The sequence below is a fragment of the Lissotriton vulgaris genome, chromosome 9, assembly GCF_964263255.1.
Source record: "Lissotriton vulgaris chromosome 9, aLisVul1.2, whole genome shotgun sequence".
Classification (NCBI taxonomy): Eukaryota; Metazoa; Chordata; class Amphibia; order Caudata; family Salamandridae; genus Lissotriton; species Lissotriton vulgaris.
In genome coordinates this window covers 428,298,141-428,313,804 of record NC_141697.1, presented here as the reverse complement: position 1 = coordinate 428,313,804, position 15,664 = coordinate 428,298,141, and positions in this window count along the sequence as shown.

Here is a 15,664-nt window from a genome sequence, read left to right as displayed (position 1 = left end):
GATGTGTGTCGATAATGGGGTCGGTGTTGGTGTAAGGGTGTCAGTGGATTGGACTCAAAGGAGGAATTAGCAGAACTGGGAGATGTAGTTGGCATGTGGTGCGAGGGCAGGGAGCTAGCAGGAGGTGCCCCGGTGAGATGGGATGGGGGCTGGAGGGAGAGGGTCTCTGTTGGGTCTTCTCCTCCCTGCCCAAGCATTCTACACTGAATGTTCCCTGCGTGGAACACTTCCAGGATTCTAGTCTCAGCAGTTGCTGCCGGGGAGTTGCTGTGGCTGGATGTCAATAAAGCCATTCCCTTACCTTTGCCGTGGATCCCACTTCTTTTCAGTGGCGACGATCGTTTCCAGCTCCCAGCCTCCCCAACTTGATGTGGATCCTCTCTGAAGCGGTCCGGTTTTCCTGACGATCGGTGTTGTCGTGGTTCGGATGTCCTGTCAGAAGAAAACCTCCTTCGTTTCCTGTTGACTTCCGCTGCCTGTTACGATATTTTCTGTGCCTGCCTACTCCTCTGCGTGTGCTCCAAGGTACTTTTTATGAATTTTCCCTACACGATAGAGCTGCTGCTTGCTCTTGCGCTACAACGCTGATCTTGCCTGACCTGCCTGATGACGTCAGTGCGACATTGCACGTTGCGGGTGGCCATTTTAGGTTACTTTGGTATCCCAGCAACCGAAGAAACGACCGCACGACGCGCACAGCTGCTCCGTTTCTCTAACTTCACCGCTGATGCGCACAGCTTTCCATCAAAGCGTTTTATCTTAATCTCAACGCGGATTGCGCACAGTGATTGTCTACACTTTATTCTCCTTGGCGTATGACACAAATTAACTGTCAAAAATAACTTGTTTTACCTGTGTTGCTGCCAATCCTGTGAGTGTGCACTGCATTATCATTTACATGTGTTTTGGCATAATGCATTTCTCTGCACATCAATCCTGATCCTCACAAGCTGCGTTACAGTCCCTTTCAGTTTATTAAAGTACATCTGTTTTAGGATATAGCGTTGGGGCAGCAACTCACCCACACAATGGATCGTGTTTTGGCCCCTCCTCCCTTTTTACAAACTGCTGGTACTCCCCCTGTACCATGGAAGCAGTGGAAGGACACCTTTGAAGTGTATTTGGAAGCTATTGATGGCGATACCTTCACTGGCAAAAAGAAAAAAGCTCTACTTATTTACAATCTTGGCACTGAAGGCAGGAACATATTAAAAACCTTGACTCTCGATGTGGTCAGTATTACAGTTAGTGGTGGTGATGCCGGAGAATCACTTTTGATTGATGATTATGCCACATTGATCAAAACTCTCGATAAAAGATTCTCTCCCAAAAGGAATGTTGTGCTTGAACGCCACAAGTTTCTTCAACGTGCCCAAACCCCTGGCGAATCAATTGACGACTTTGTGGCAGCCCTTCGCATACTAGCTATTAACTGTAACTACAGGGAATTCAGGGATGAGATCATACGAGATCAACTAATTGAACGTACTTCAAACAAGAAAATTCAAGAGAAACTGCTTGCTTCTGGCGATCCTGATTTGGAGACTGCCCTCACTTTGGCCAAAAGTATTGAACATTCCCAATTTTGTGTCAGAGAAATGAGTTCCCCTTCTTCTTCCACGTCCACTTCTGCCTCAGAGGTTAAGCTATTGAATTCCAAACCTCCTTTCAGACCTAAAGTCACCCCTTTGCCTTATGTTACCCGCTCAGTTCCATCCAATGTTTCTACCAGAAGCAAGTCTGTAAAGAGTGAATTGATATGTTTTCGTTGTGGCAGCAGGTCCCATCTAGGTTCTGCTAAATTTTGCTTTGCTCTCAATCAAACCTGCTATAAATGTGGGAACAAGGGTCATTATTCCTGCATGTGCAAGGCTACTTCTACGAGTAAGCCCGTCCCCTCTATAAAAACATTTCTGGGGAATCTGATGAGGAGTGTTATGAGCTGTTGATGCTCTCTGCTGCTTCACATGAAGCTGGAGTAGTGGAACTGTTTGCTTTGTCTGGTCTTCGAAAGAGTAAGTCTCCCTCTTGTTCAATAGTTGTGAATGGGGTTGTCTGCAAATTCCTTGCAGATTCTGGGTCTCCTTTTACCTTGTTGAATTTTACTGATTTCAGCAAATTATCTAATGTACTTTTGGAACATTCCAGTATCAACATTTTTGCATATAATAGCAAAAGGGTTGAGGTTTTGGGAAAATGTTCTGCAGAAGTAGAGTTCCATGAGGACCACTCTACTTGTATTGTATTCATAGTGAGAGACGGTACCAATCTATTGGGGTGGGACGAACAAGGGGATTTGAACATCGTTTTAGATCCCAATCATCCAGACATGGTGATACCCCGCAGTAAACTATGTGAGTTTTACTCTTCGATTTCTGCATCACCTAAGTTACTTGCTGTATCTCATGTGTCTAACACTAAGTGGGCGTCTATGTTTCCTGAGGTTTTTAGTGGAGAGTTAGGTAAACTCAAGGGTTTTCAACACCGAATAATTTTGAAAGAGAGTGCCATTCCTGTTGCCCATAAGGTACGGAAAGTGCCCTTAAGCCTACGTGCAGAATTAAAAAAGGAATTAGAGCGTTTGTGTGCTGCAGGTGTGATTGAGCCAATTGAGGGTTCTGAGTGGCTTGCTCCTATAGTTTTAGCGAGGAAGTCTGAAAAGTGTTTAAGGATGTGTGTTGACCTCCACGATCTCAATGGCAACATTTGGATCGACCGGCAACCACTCCCTAATATCAACGAAATGCTAGCCACTCTCGAGGGTGCTAAATTCTTCACTTCTCTTGATATTTCATCTGCATACCATCAAATTGAGCTGTGTCCCAGTTCTAAGCACCTTACCTCTTTTGTAACTCCGGAGGGAGCTTATTGTTACATCCGCATGCCGTTTGGCTTACCTTCAGCCTCAGCTGTCTTTCAAAGGTTGATGAAGAACCTATTCAAGGACATTCCAGGGGTTGTTTTTTTCCAGGATGACATATTGGTCCATGGGAAGTCCGAACTTGAACATGATGAACGTGTGAAACTTGTTCTGAGCATCTTAAGGTCTAGTGGGCTAACCTTGAGGGAGGATGAATGCAAATTCCTCCAAGACGGGGTGGACTATCTTGGTCACCACATATCCCAGAATGGTGTTGAACCTAAAGTCAAAATCATTGATGCCATTCAGAATGCTCCTGTTCCCACCAACAAGGATCAGCTACGCTCATATCTTGGTCTGGTGGAGTATTACTCTAAATTTGTTAAAAACTTTTCTTCTAAAACTGCTGCTATGCGCAGCCTTCTTAAGAAAAGTGTTAAGTTTGTTTGGGATGATGATTGTGATAACAACTTCAATGTCATTAAGCAAGAAATTATTGGTGCTCGCCCTCTGAAATTGTTCAACATCAATGACTTATGTATTCTTTCCACCGATGCAAGTAATGTGGGGTTGGGGGCGGTCCTCATGCAAAGAAGGAGTGATGGGCGTGAGGAAACTATTGCCTTTGCCTCCAGAACCTTGAGGGGTGCTGAGGGAACTTACTCTACCACTGAAAAGGAGGCTCTTGCCATGTGGTGGGGGTTTTGCATTTCAAGAATTTCTTATGGGGGAATAGGTTTATCTTAAGGACTGACCATAAGCCCTTGGTCGACTTATTCACCACCAAAGGTGGAGGTAGAGCAACTCCTAGAATCTCCAAGTGGCAGTTCAATTTGCAAGAATTCCAATATCAGCGTGAGTATGTAGCTGGGGCAAAGAATTTGGTTGCTGATTACTTGTCTAGGCTACCCCTGCCCAATAGTGATGACAGCGTTGCGAGTGATGATTTGGATGTGGTTTGTGCCGTTGGCTCTTTGTGCGACTCTGTTGGTTGTGCCCTTTCTGAGAACGAGAGGTTGGAAGGAATTGCTTCGGATGATGACATGCAGGTGGTTATTGATCTTCTTCGCAAACCTTGGCCGTGTGAAAAAGCTTGTCCTGCCGCTATTATCCCTTACATGAGAGTCAAGAATGAGTTATCCCTTGTGAATGGAATTTTGAGAAGAGGTGGTTTAATGGTTGTTCCAGTTTCAATGTGTGGTAAAATCCTTGATCTTGCTCACGAAGGACATCCAGGTATTCGTTCTATGAAGCGCAGGGTGAGGCAGGATTTTTGGTGGCCGTCTGTGGACAAGGACGTCGAACATTTTGTTCGTGAATGTTGTGAGTGTATAGTTAGTGATAAGTCGCAAGTCGCCCATCCTTTGCATGTCGAACCTGTGGTAGTCAAGAACGTTCCTTGGTCTAAGTTGACTTTAGACATTGCAGGGCCTTATGGTCTCGTTGGTTTGTCTCCAAAGTTTATCCTAGTGTTGATTGACTATATGACCAAGTGGCCTGAGGTTAGGTTTGTTGATTCCATCAGTTCTTCTGTAGTGATTTCGTTTTTACGCGATGTTTTCTCTAGGGAGGGTTTCCCTGAGGAGATAGTTTAGGATAATGGTACGCAGTTGGTTTCTGCCGAAATGTCTTCGTTTTTCAAGGAGGTTGGATCAAGCATATTTGCACATCCCTCTATCATCCACGCAGCAACGGCTTAGTCGAGCGTTTTAACCGTGTCGTCAAAGAGCATCTTCAATTGGCTTTGGTGAATGGGTTACAATGGCGTCAAGCTGTTAGCGACATGTTATGGGCTGTAAGAACCACCCCGCATATTTCGACTGGTGTTGCCCCTTTTACATTGTTGCGTGGTAGGGTAGCTGGTACGAAGTTGAACAAAGAATGGATGTCTAGAAAGATGGTGGATGCTGTTTGTTTAGCCGGCGTAGCTGATGTCAGGTCTTCGGTCCAAAGCAAGTATGGTACCAGATCGGATGTGTTGCCTTCTTCCAGAGTGAAGGTTGGTGATCGGGTGAGGATAAAGAAGCCTGGGTTTCTCCGTAAAGGGGAGTCGCGGTTTTATTCTCCCAAGAAGGTGTCTGCGGTGAAGGATTTTGTGGTGGTGTTGGAGGATGGAAGAGTTTGGAGCAAGAGTTTGGTTTCTATTGTGCCTGGCCCCATGGTTGAGACTGTCGGTAGGCGTTTTGGGGTTAGCGTTTCCCCTCCTACTCCTAAGGTGGGTGGTGCGGTGCGTTCAGAGCAGAACTTTCCGCAGAGGGAAACCCCCTCCAGAGTCAGATCCGTTCCTGCTAAGTTTCAAAACTATGTGACTGGGTAATTTCTAGACCACCTGGTGGGTGCATGGTAATGTTGTGTCACTGCAAGGAATTGTTGCTTTGTATTGTGTAATGATGTAATTTGCTTTGTATCTTTGCTTTACATTGTAAATGATGTATTTTGCTTTGCATTGCTTTCTCCTTTTCTCTCCGTCTCTTTTCCTTTTCTCTCCGTCTCTTTTCCTTCTGTTTCACCTTTTCTCCTATCCTCTCTTGTTCTTTTGCTTTCTCTATGAAGAAAGGGAGGTGTGTTGGGTCTTCTCCTCCCTGCCCTAGCATTCTACACTGAATGTTCCCTGCGTGGAACACTTCCAGGATTCTAGTCTCGGCAGTTGCTGCCTGGGAGTTGCTGTGGCTGGATGTCAATAAAGCCATTCCCTTACCTTTGCCGTGGATTCCACTTCTTTTCAGTCTCCTTATTGAAAGTAGTGCAGTGCTTAATTTAAGCTGGTGGTTTCTGGTACTCAGCACCAGCACTATGGGCCAGAAGTAGGTCACCAAATACCAGTCGGTAACGGCCGATTTCGGCCGTTACCGGCCGGTATTTGGTGATTGAGATGTAGGGTGCCTGAATTTACAGAATCGATAAATTTACCGATTCGGTAAATTTACCGATTCTGTAAAATACACGATCAGTAAATTTACCGATTCAGTAAATCTATATGTAGGTGGCACTTCAAACAGTGCCACAGGCCCCTAAGAATTTGTTCTTTACCATGTAATACTATTGCATGGTAAATAACGAATTCCTGTGTACATGCACATCTGTGCATGTACACGTGTGCCATGTGGCACACAGACATGCCCTAAGGGCATGTGTGTGTGTCACATGGCACACAAGCCAGAAACAGGGGTGCAACAGGGTATCAAAGTGACACCCTGTCCCCCTTGGCGAATCGGTATTTTTACTGATTCGGTAATTACCGAATCAGTATTTGCCCTTGATTCCTATGGGCTACGGCTACCGATTGGGTATTTGTTACAGAATAATTACCTACATCAGCGCCAGTTAATGCTGCATTCATCTATGGTGGACACGAGGAGATTAAGGGGCACATGAATCAAGCATTTTTGTCTTCGCCAGTAGACCGATTCGCCTGTTTGCGAATGCAACAAATGCTTTTCAGATGCAGCAAACCCTATTTTGCGTATCGCAAAATGGGTTTGCGATTTGCTATTAGGAAGTGGTGTGTTTATGTTGTCTCTTCCTAATACCAAATTACATCAGTATGTAGGAATGTTTTGTGACCGAAATGCGGTCGCAAAACGTACACATTTTAAGTAGGTGGTAACCCATTCGCAAATGGTAAGGGGTCCACAAGAGACCCCCTCCCCTTTGTGAATGTTTGTAAAAGCATTTTTTAAGAGCAGGCAGTGGTCCCACTGACCCCGTCCATCAGAATAGAGATGCTTTCTCAAGCTGTGACAGTGGGGGGAAGTGGATGTTTCCACTTCATTGTGATCGATCGCTTGGCCAGATGAAGGGAATGTCTAGAAAGCATGTCACCATCTTACACGTTTTAGGATGGGGAATGATGCCTAAGACACAGACCACCCAGGAATGTATCCCTCCTATGCCTTTGACCCCTGCACCCCCCAAGGTGATCAAGGATCTTGTTCCAGAAGGGCCAGATGTAGGGGCAGTCCCACAGGGTATGTTTCAGGCCAGTGGCTTGAGTGTAAATGTTTGAGGCTACTGGGAAGATCCTGGAATTGTGTAGGGGGAGAGGCAGGCCGGATAAAACACATAAAAGTAGATCAAATGATAGCAGGCATTGTTAAAAACCTTCCTCAGCTAGGCCAGGGCTCGAGCCCATACCTTCTCATGGAGAATCCTTCCAAATGTGTCTTCCCATGTCTCCCTAGGTCCCTTGAGAGTGCCCTGGGATAGCTCTGTAAAGGAGCCGGAGAGCTAGCTCATCACCTGGCAGCCACTTCCCTTGGTATGAAGGATGTGGAGAAAGGGGTGGGTGGAGGGTTCATCGCCCTGAACTCCCAAGGGTCATGGAGGATGCCAACCACTGCAGTAAAAACCAGAAATTGGCTTTCATGGAGGCCAAATTGGTTCCTCCGGCCCGCCAAGGGCAGAAGCTGGCCACTCTGTAACAAGTCCCTCAATGTGTTCAGACCGACCTGAGTCCAGGGGTGTAGCTGACAGTAATATAGCTGCCCCAGGCCTGTAGACCCAGAAAAGGGCTGGCTACTGTATATGGGGCCACTGAGCTTCTTGAAGCACCTCCTGAGGATTACTGTGGGAATGGGCCCCGGGAAGCAGTTGCCAGATGAAAGACGCCATGGACCGTGGAGAGTCGGAGGAGCATGTATCTTTCAGGTATCTGCCCACTAGCCAATACATAGGCAACTGGAGCCAGGCTGCTGGGAAGTAATATATAAAACCTAGGGCACCAAGGTTGCTTTGGTCAGGGGGAAATTGGGATTTTGACAATGATACATGCCTCAAGAGTTGTGTCATATAAAGTCCACAAAGAAGGTGTGCAGTCCCCGGAGAAATGTGCGGTGAATAGTGATTGGGAGGTTTGTAAAATATTAAAGTAGACAGGGAAGCATTACCATCCTAGAGGCCATGACCCTAACTGCCATGGACAGTGGGAGTGATCAACAGAATGTCACCACGAAGTAAAACCCGGTCACCACTGCTGTCAGGTTGGCATCTAGTAGGTTCATGGTAGTATGAAAGATTGAAAGATGTGAATACCCAGGTAATAAAAGAAAGTGGGTTTCAAGTGGATCGAGCCCTCCCCAAGGTCAAGGTGTATTAGGGCCATCAGCCCCAGGCATGATTCATGCCAGCTGGCCTGAGAGATCTCTGAAATTGGCTAAGGGCTGTGCAATCTGGGAGCAATCAACTCTGATGTCTTTGAAATAGAAGAGGATGGTATTCGCATAAAACAAGATGGTGTGTATGGTGTCCAGGAGGGTATGCCCCAATCCCCACCCTCTTGCCGGGCCCGAGCCGCCAGGGGCTCCATTGCTAGGGCAAAGAGAAAAGGGGTCGTCGGGCAGCCCTGTCTCGTACCTCTGCTCACTGGAACAGACTTGGACAGCTGTTTGCCATAAGGTACCCGAATAGTAGGGGCTGTGTAGAGTAAGCAGATTAGACGGGTGAGCAGGGTCTGATACCTATCTGTTCCAGTACCCCGAAAAGGAAGTCCCAGTGTAGTGTATAAAAGGCAATGTGGAGGTCCAAGACCAAGGTAGTCACCCTGATCTGGAATGCAATGCAGCCTCCATGAACCAGTACAGGGGGCGGAGATTAGGGGAGGTGTTTCTGCCAGGATCTGATCAGTTCTGGCCCACTTGAATTAGGCGACGGAGAGTTTGAAGGAGTCAATCAGCCAGGACCTTGCCAAGGATCTTGTAGTCCATGTTTATGCTGGCTATTGGGTGGTTGGAGGCAAGATCGGTTAGGTCTTTCCCAGGCTTCGGCAGGGACACCTGGGACGACTTACGCAGGGTGATAGGAAAAAAACCCTCCCTGGTGACTGTGCCGAACGTTTGGGAAACTTGGGGGCTAGGATGCTAGCAAAAGTTTTTTAAAAGTCTGCAGAGAGGCTGTCCATCCTGGGGTTCTTCCCTGTTGTCAGTCCCGTTAACGCCACACACTTCTCTTGTTCTGTAATGTCAACGTCCAGGACTCCTCCCTCCTCTAGGATGAGGTGGGGGTGTGTGATCACCAAATACTCCTGTATCTCAACGCCTCTGCTAGCTCCTCAGTGGGGGTACTGAGGGTGGAGTAGCAGGCAGTGAAGGCACTATGAATCTCATTCTAGGTATAGAGGAGAGTGCTTGAGGGGTCGCAGACCGACACTAGTTTTGGGAGGCAAGAATCATTGCTATGCAATCATGCTAACCGACAGTTGTATTTTGTGCCATGTATGCTGTATAGTCCAGACAAAGCAAGCATTCCAGAAGTTGGAACTCATGCTCCTGAAGCTGTGAAAAAGAGGTGCGCCATGTTGGGGTCCTTGACCTTGTCTCGCTCCATGCCTATGCATTGTTACTCAGTGGTGTCCAGGTCTTGTTGCAATGTCTTTTACACCCCAAAACCACCCTGGAGCATAAGCTCCTGTGCACCACCTTGAAGGCTTCCCACTCAAAGGAGGGCAAAGAGGCCGAGTCCTAGTTATGCTCAAACTAATCAACTATACTGTCTGAGACAGTGTTCCAGAAAGCGGGGTCCTCCAGAGCGGAAGGTTGTAAGCTTCACATGGGGATGGGGTAAAGCAGCCTTTCCCAATGCACCTCTGCTATCAAGGGCCTGTGTTCAGATAGTTCTCAAACCCAGGTAGTTCAGGGAGGAGATGAAGGGACACAGTGCCAAGGAGCCAACCGCCAAGCATAGGCGAGCATAAACATTGTGTATTGGGGAGTAGTATGAGTATAGACGGATTCCTGGGTAATGATGTCACCCACTGGCGAAGCCAAGCTGCCAAACTCCAGGCATTAAAGATGGTTGGGGTGCTGGAGAGGGTGGATGGGAATGATCCAAGGTGAGGTCCTGGGTGCATTTAAATTCCCCTCCCCAATAACAAGGACAGATGAGTCCAGGTTTCCGAATGGGAAAAGAGGTGGTGTAATAATTGTGGTTTGTCTGAGTTGGGGGAATAAACTCTGCCTAGCAGTATTGGGGAGCCATCCATGACCACCTACAACAGTATGAAGTGGTCCTGAGGATCTACCTTCTGGGACACCTACCTCAGGTGAACTCTGGCCCACACCCAAGTCAGTGTGCCCGAGCCTAAGTGGAGCAGCACATGGTGAAAATTTGACCCCTCCTGCACTTCTAAAGCCAGAGTCCCTCAGTTCTGGTTATGTCATGTGGGCCTCTTGTACTTGGGCTATCTGGACTCCTCTGTGTGTAAGGTAAATGTGTATATTATATTGCTTGAAGAGGGCTGCATGCCCATATGTTCCAGGAGATAATACAAATGGGTGAACCGCCTGTCATCACATGTGGAGCCATCCTTATGGATATTCCCATGGAGGATGTCAAACCCGGGGTAAGCAGCGTCAGTAAGGGGTCCAGTGAGTGGGTGTGGAAAGGGATGGGAATAAGGGCCAACTGGGGAGGAAACAAACTGGGACAAACAGTAAGAAGAACAACAAAGCCAATACCTCAGGCAGGTGCCAGAAGGCCTGCTGCCAAAACTCAGCCCCACTCCCCCCAGTCAGGCAGCAATTGCATCACACCCAAAGAAGGGCATTACAATAACCCATTGACTGCTTAGGGAGGGAGTCACCCTGAGGACGAGGCCTGGTCCCATTGGACCAGGCAGGGCCCTCACTATCTGAGTTTTTAGAAGGAGAGCTAGAGGAGACCCCAGAAGGGTGGGGAGAGCTGCTGCTGCAACCAGGCCGAGCTACGGCTGCTCAGAACCTGGTCCAGAGAAGGAGTGATCTACACTTAGGAAGGTCCATATTTGACCCTGCAAGGGTGGTGCCGGTGACAACTGCCAATGTTGCTAGGCCCTCATCGCACCTTTGTCATTCCATGAAAGAAGACCGGGCCTCCGCCAAGTCTCAGGTGACCGATGGATCAGTGAAGAAGCTGGTTGTGTTGGCTGAGATGATCTTTAATTTGTCTGAGAACACCTGACTCCCAGCTCATGCAGGTGTCACTTTCACCCTAAGGAACAATGTACACTGTCTTTGGACTGCTAAAGTGCAGTCAGGAAATATGAAAATTCAGTGGTTATCTTTTAGACATGTTCTCTGGCTGGCTTAAGGATGGCATCTCAATCCTTGAGGTGTAGGAGTTTCCATTGAAGGGTGCCGAGCCCGGGCGAGCTGAGCTAGCTCAATTGAGAGAGGTAGAAAATTGTGAGGAGATACCATGTCTTTGACCCATTTCTCCAGATAGACAACCATATTTGTGCCCTATACACCCTCCGGCAGGCCCACCACTCCAATATCACCCCAGACTCGACCCTCAACATCCTCTGCCCATTCCTTAACAAAGCCAACTCGCTCCTTGGTGTCCAGGAGCTGTTTTTGAAGGACAGAGGTATGGTATTGTAATTACGCGACCGCCCTCTCAGAGTGTGTGATTCTCTCAGTGAGCATGTGCTGATGGTTACATAAGAGATTGATGTCCACAGAGATGGCATCTGCCTTAGTCTCCAGGTGAGCCCTTGAAGCCACAAAAGTCTGCAGAATAGCATACAAGGTTCTGGGCAATCCCCGTGGGAGATTGGGGGAGTGGTTCCGGTAGGGATGGCAGAGTCCCAGGCTGTTGTTGTTTGGTGCTCCCTATGGTTGCAGTGCATGGGGTGTACTCTAAAGGTAGAGGTGTCAAGTAGACCAGGGCCGCTTGCTTCCACCACCCCTGGAGCTAGCCATGGTGAGCAAAGCAGCACGAGCAGCCCAGTCGGATCCCCCCGCAGAATGGAGGTTCCCTAAAACTTCAGGTCAATCGCAAGACCCTGCAGTCTTTCCCACAAGAGAACCCGGGGCAGCACCACAGTTGGGGCAAAGATCGGGCTGCAGCTTTCTCCGCAAGGAACCCAGTAGGTGACACCTTGCCAGACCGAACAGTCTCCAAGGCTGCCATCACCTCCTCCCACCCCAATATCCATGGGTGGCAGGGAGAGTTGTTGTTGCAATCTGGGCAGATGCCCCCTGTGGGGTCCCCCCATAGGCACAGGGGACTGAATGGAAGATGACAGGGGTCCACAGATAGGGTGCACATACTGCAGGTCCAGCACCGTGCTTGGCCTCAACAGGAGGGAGGGCCGCTTCTATCCTCTGTAGCAGAAGGGGGCCTAGAAGTGAAAGGGTCTATAGAGGTGCACAGCACCGAGGTGAAGGACGGGCATAGCCCTCTCCAAAGACCACCTGATAGGTCATGCCTCACCAGGATGATGGCTCACCAGTGCTGCTACTGGCTCTTCCAGTCTCAGAGGGGTCCAGGGTAAGGCATTGTCTCAGTCCAGGGAGATGTGTCCTGGGGGAGGCTCCCCACAGGATGCAAGGGCTGTGTGGAGGAAGGCAGATAGAGCTCAGACAGAGCCCGCTCCGTCCAGGTGCAATAGTTGAAGACACTCCACTGCCTCTGCTCACAGCCCGGGGCTCCGCAGAGGGAGGTGCAGCTACAGCGCTGGCGGGTGCACACCGGAAATGGCAGGCATCATTTGCCACAGGGGGGACGCATCCCCCTGGTGCAGGGTCCCATCAGAGCGGTGTTCTCCCCCCACTGTTTCAACCGGGGAGGAGAGTGTTCCAACACCTCTAGGCCCAGTGGACCGCTGTCCAGGAGCAAAGGACCCAGATGCTCAGCCCTGGGAAAAACGTACAGTCTTGGGTGCCCAGCAGTTTTCGGTCAGCCCTACGTTGGATTCTTTTCTGGGGGTCTCCCGATGGTGGAGAAGGAGGCGGATTAAGGAGACGGACGCTCTTATTTTAGGAAGCCGCCATTTCGGCATCCCGTTCGGCCTCCCAGGCCATGCCCCTCTGCTCTTGGAATTTAAAGAAATATATATAATAATGCGTAGAGAGATAAACAATAGGTGAACCATTTTGCATTTTGGATAAGCCCACATTACAACTATTCTCTATTAAAATTGTCGGTCATGACAAACCGGTTCAGGATTGTTTACAGTAGAGATCTGCGATTAAAAAGAGTCCATTTCTAGGATCACAGCATATAGGATGGGCAGCGAAAGGTTGGTCTTTCTGGATGTCAGGGTACTCCACTGTGGAGCCTTGGGCTGAAGTCATTAAGGCCACTCTCCAGCTTGCAGTGCTTAATTTGAGCCAGTGGTTGCCGGAGGGGCATATTTGCGGTTATTTTTGGGGTTCTGACTTCAGTTTCCTCTTCAGACTTTGACCCGAGGAAAAGAGAGAAAACCACACAAAGGGAAAGAAGAAGTAACAGAAAAACGGAAAACATGTGACAAAGGGTAAAGCAGAAACTTGCAAGAGTGAGATAAAGGGGCAGGGAGTGTCTGTTGGTGGAATAAACTGGCAAGAGTTGGAATCAAAACTAAGCAACCTGGTATTTGGCCTGCTGACATTCAGTAGCAAAAACAACAGTTGATGGACAGAATGCACAACAATGTCATACATTCACCCCAGTACACGGATCTGGGCCTAAATCCATCGTTTTTCCTGCTCACCATGCCATTCCAGTTTGAACCTAGCCATATGCAAATCAGTCTTGACCCTGTGCCCCATGGCAACAGTCCAGCCTGAACTGACAAGCCAGGTCTCCCTGGACTGGAAACAAGCATCCTAGGACCAGTTTCCGGTCCAGGGAAGACTTGGCTTGGCAGTTCGGACTGGACTGTACCCATGAGGCAACTGGGGTGGCGGAGTGAGCAAAAGAATGATGATGGATTAAGCCCAGATCAGTTGACTGGGAGTGAGTGCTTGCAATGTTTGGTTTTGACATTCAGTAGCGACATTCTGTTGGCTCCTGAGAAAAACTTTGGACCTGCACTAATTATTTTACAAATTAAACACTGACAATTTGCACCCCTCCCCCGAAGTTATTGCAGCAGGGTTACGTGTGACACTTTGACAGTAAATCACTGGTATTTTAAGAAATCATGGAACTCCCGTTGGTGTAGGTGGGTTAGGGGTTGGAAACTAGGCAAGGCATGCCAACAAGCCCCCCAACAGTGACCAGAATCATGACAGGTATCAGCAGTGGCTGTGGCTGTGCTAGACTGGAAATGAAAAGAAGCCGTGGCAAGCCAACCCTCTCTCTCTCTCTCTCTCTCTGTCTCTCTCTCTCTCTCTCTCTCTCACTCTCTCTCTCTCTCTCTTTCCTCCACTCTGTCTCCCTCTCTCTATCCTGAACCTTGTTTGCCTGCTGAAATAATGAAATTACCTGGAGAAGCTGGAGAAAGTGACGTTGGCACCAGCGGTAGCCCTTTCCCTAAAAACCGGCCTCCAATGTCTCCAGCCCACCAGGAGAATTTCTGGAGTTAAAAACGGGTAGCAAGAGCCTGGCATGGGTCCAGGGGCGTAACAAATGCTTCCCTACACTTGAAGGGGCAATAGTCTAAGAGAAAAGTCTTTAGGAGCTGTATTACAAATATGTTTTAGTCCATTGTGAATGGGAAGATCAAGAGGTGAATTTTCAACTACCTTAATAATTCCTGTGGATTTGCACAAGACAAACTGCTATGCCTCCTCCATCTCAGACAGAAGTCCTTGTTCCACTTTCTCCATTGATAGCACTTCCACTTTAGGCTGATTAAACCGCAATAGATACTGCAAATACTTCCCTGTTAATGTGTCTAGTAGGAAGTGAATATCAAAACCCTAAACCACGTTAAAAAATGGCAAAAGAACTTTAGACTAGCACTCACTATATCAGGCAACATCACCACACTACGAAAAGTAACCAAAAATACCCCAAACGTTTTAAAGATCAGGCTACTCATCAATTAAGTCCGATGGCTTGTCAAGCCGTTGGAAGAAGCTAGACAGTAGAGATTGAGCATAGAAGTGATAACTCATAGTTAATTACACTCTAAGCCTGAGATGGGGAATTCTCATATGAGAGATTAGCAGACTAAAATAAACACGGACGCTGTTACAAATTGGGTTGCTGGTTGACTGGGGTATATGCCCTGGTCAAAGAGCAGCCACAATTCTAGTCAGGGTAAGAGGCAGGCAAACCTTAAAATAACTTGTGCTCACCCTTAGGTAGCATAGCACAGAGCAGCCAGGATTAACTTTAGAGGCAATGTGTACAGTATTTGGACAACACTTCAAACAGTAAAACAGTGAATACACCACACAAAAGATTCCATATCAGGTTAGAAAAATAGAGCTTAGTCTATAGAGCTTAGTTTAATAAATAAATCAAGCACAAAATGACAAAAATCCATATTATAGAACTGGTGATATTGAGTTTTTAGACAGCGCCAAGAAGCAAAAATGCGATTGGGGATATCTGGTCGTGCCAGACCAGGGCAAAGTCACAAGTTCAGGCCAACCTTGATGGTGTGTGGGCCAGCTACAGGGACCTAGTTAGGCCTGCTGAACAAAGTACCTTAATCCTGGCTGGAGAGCGTTGCATGGATCCGCGTCGAAGATGTGTCGAGAAGCGACAAGGCTGTTGTGCTGTCACGTGGTCAGGATAGGCCTAATTAGAAATGCTGCCTTTTTACATGCCTACATTTCTTTAGTTGCCTTCTCTTTCACACACAGTCACTTTTGACATACATTCACATACATGACCATTCAGGATAACATTCTCTGAATCCGCAGTACTTCCATTTCCATTTCATGGGAACTCTATCACAATACCTTGAACATTTAGTACAAGGGCTAAAGTTCACTGCGCAAATGATATTTATGTATTGTCTGAAAGGTGATTATCTATCTAACTAGAATAGACAAAAAACAGCCTGGAAGAGGTTGCGACATGGCCTGATAGCTTCTATTGTTAGAAATACACAAACATTTCCTTGTTTGGGCAGAGGGACACTCAGCTGACACTGAAGGGTTACCATAT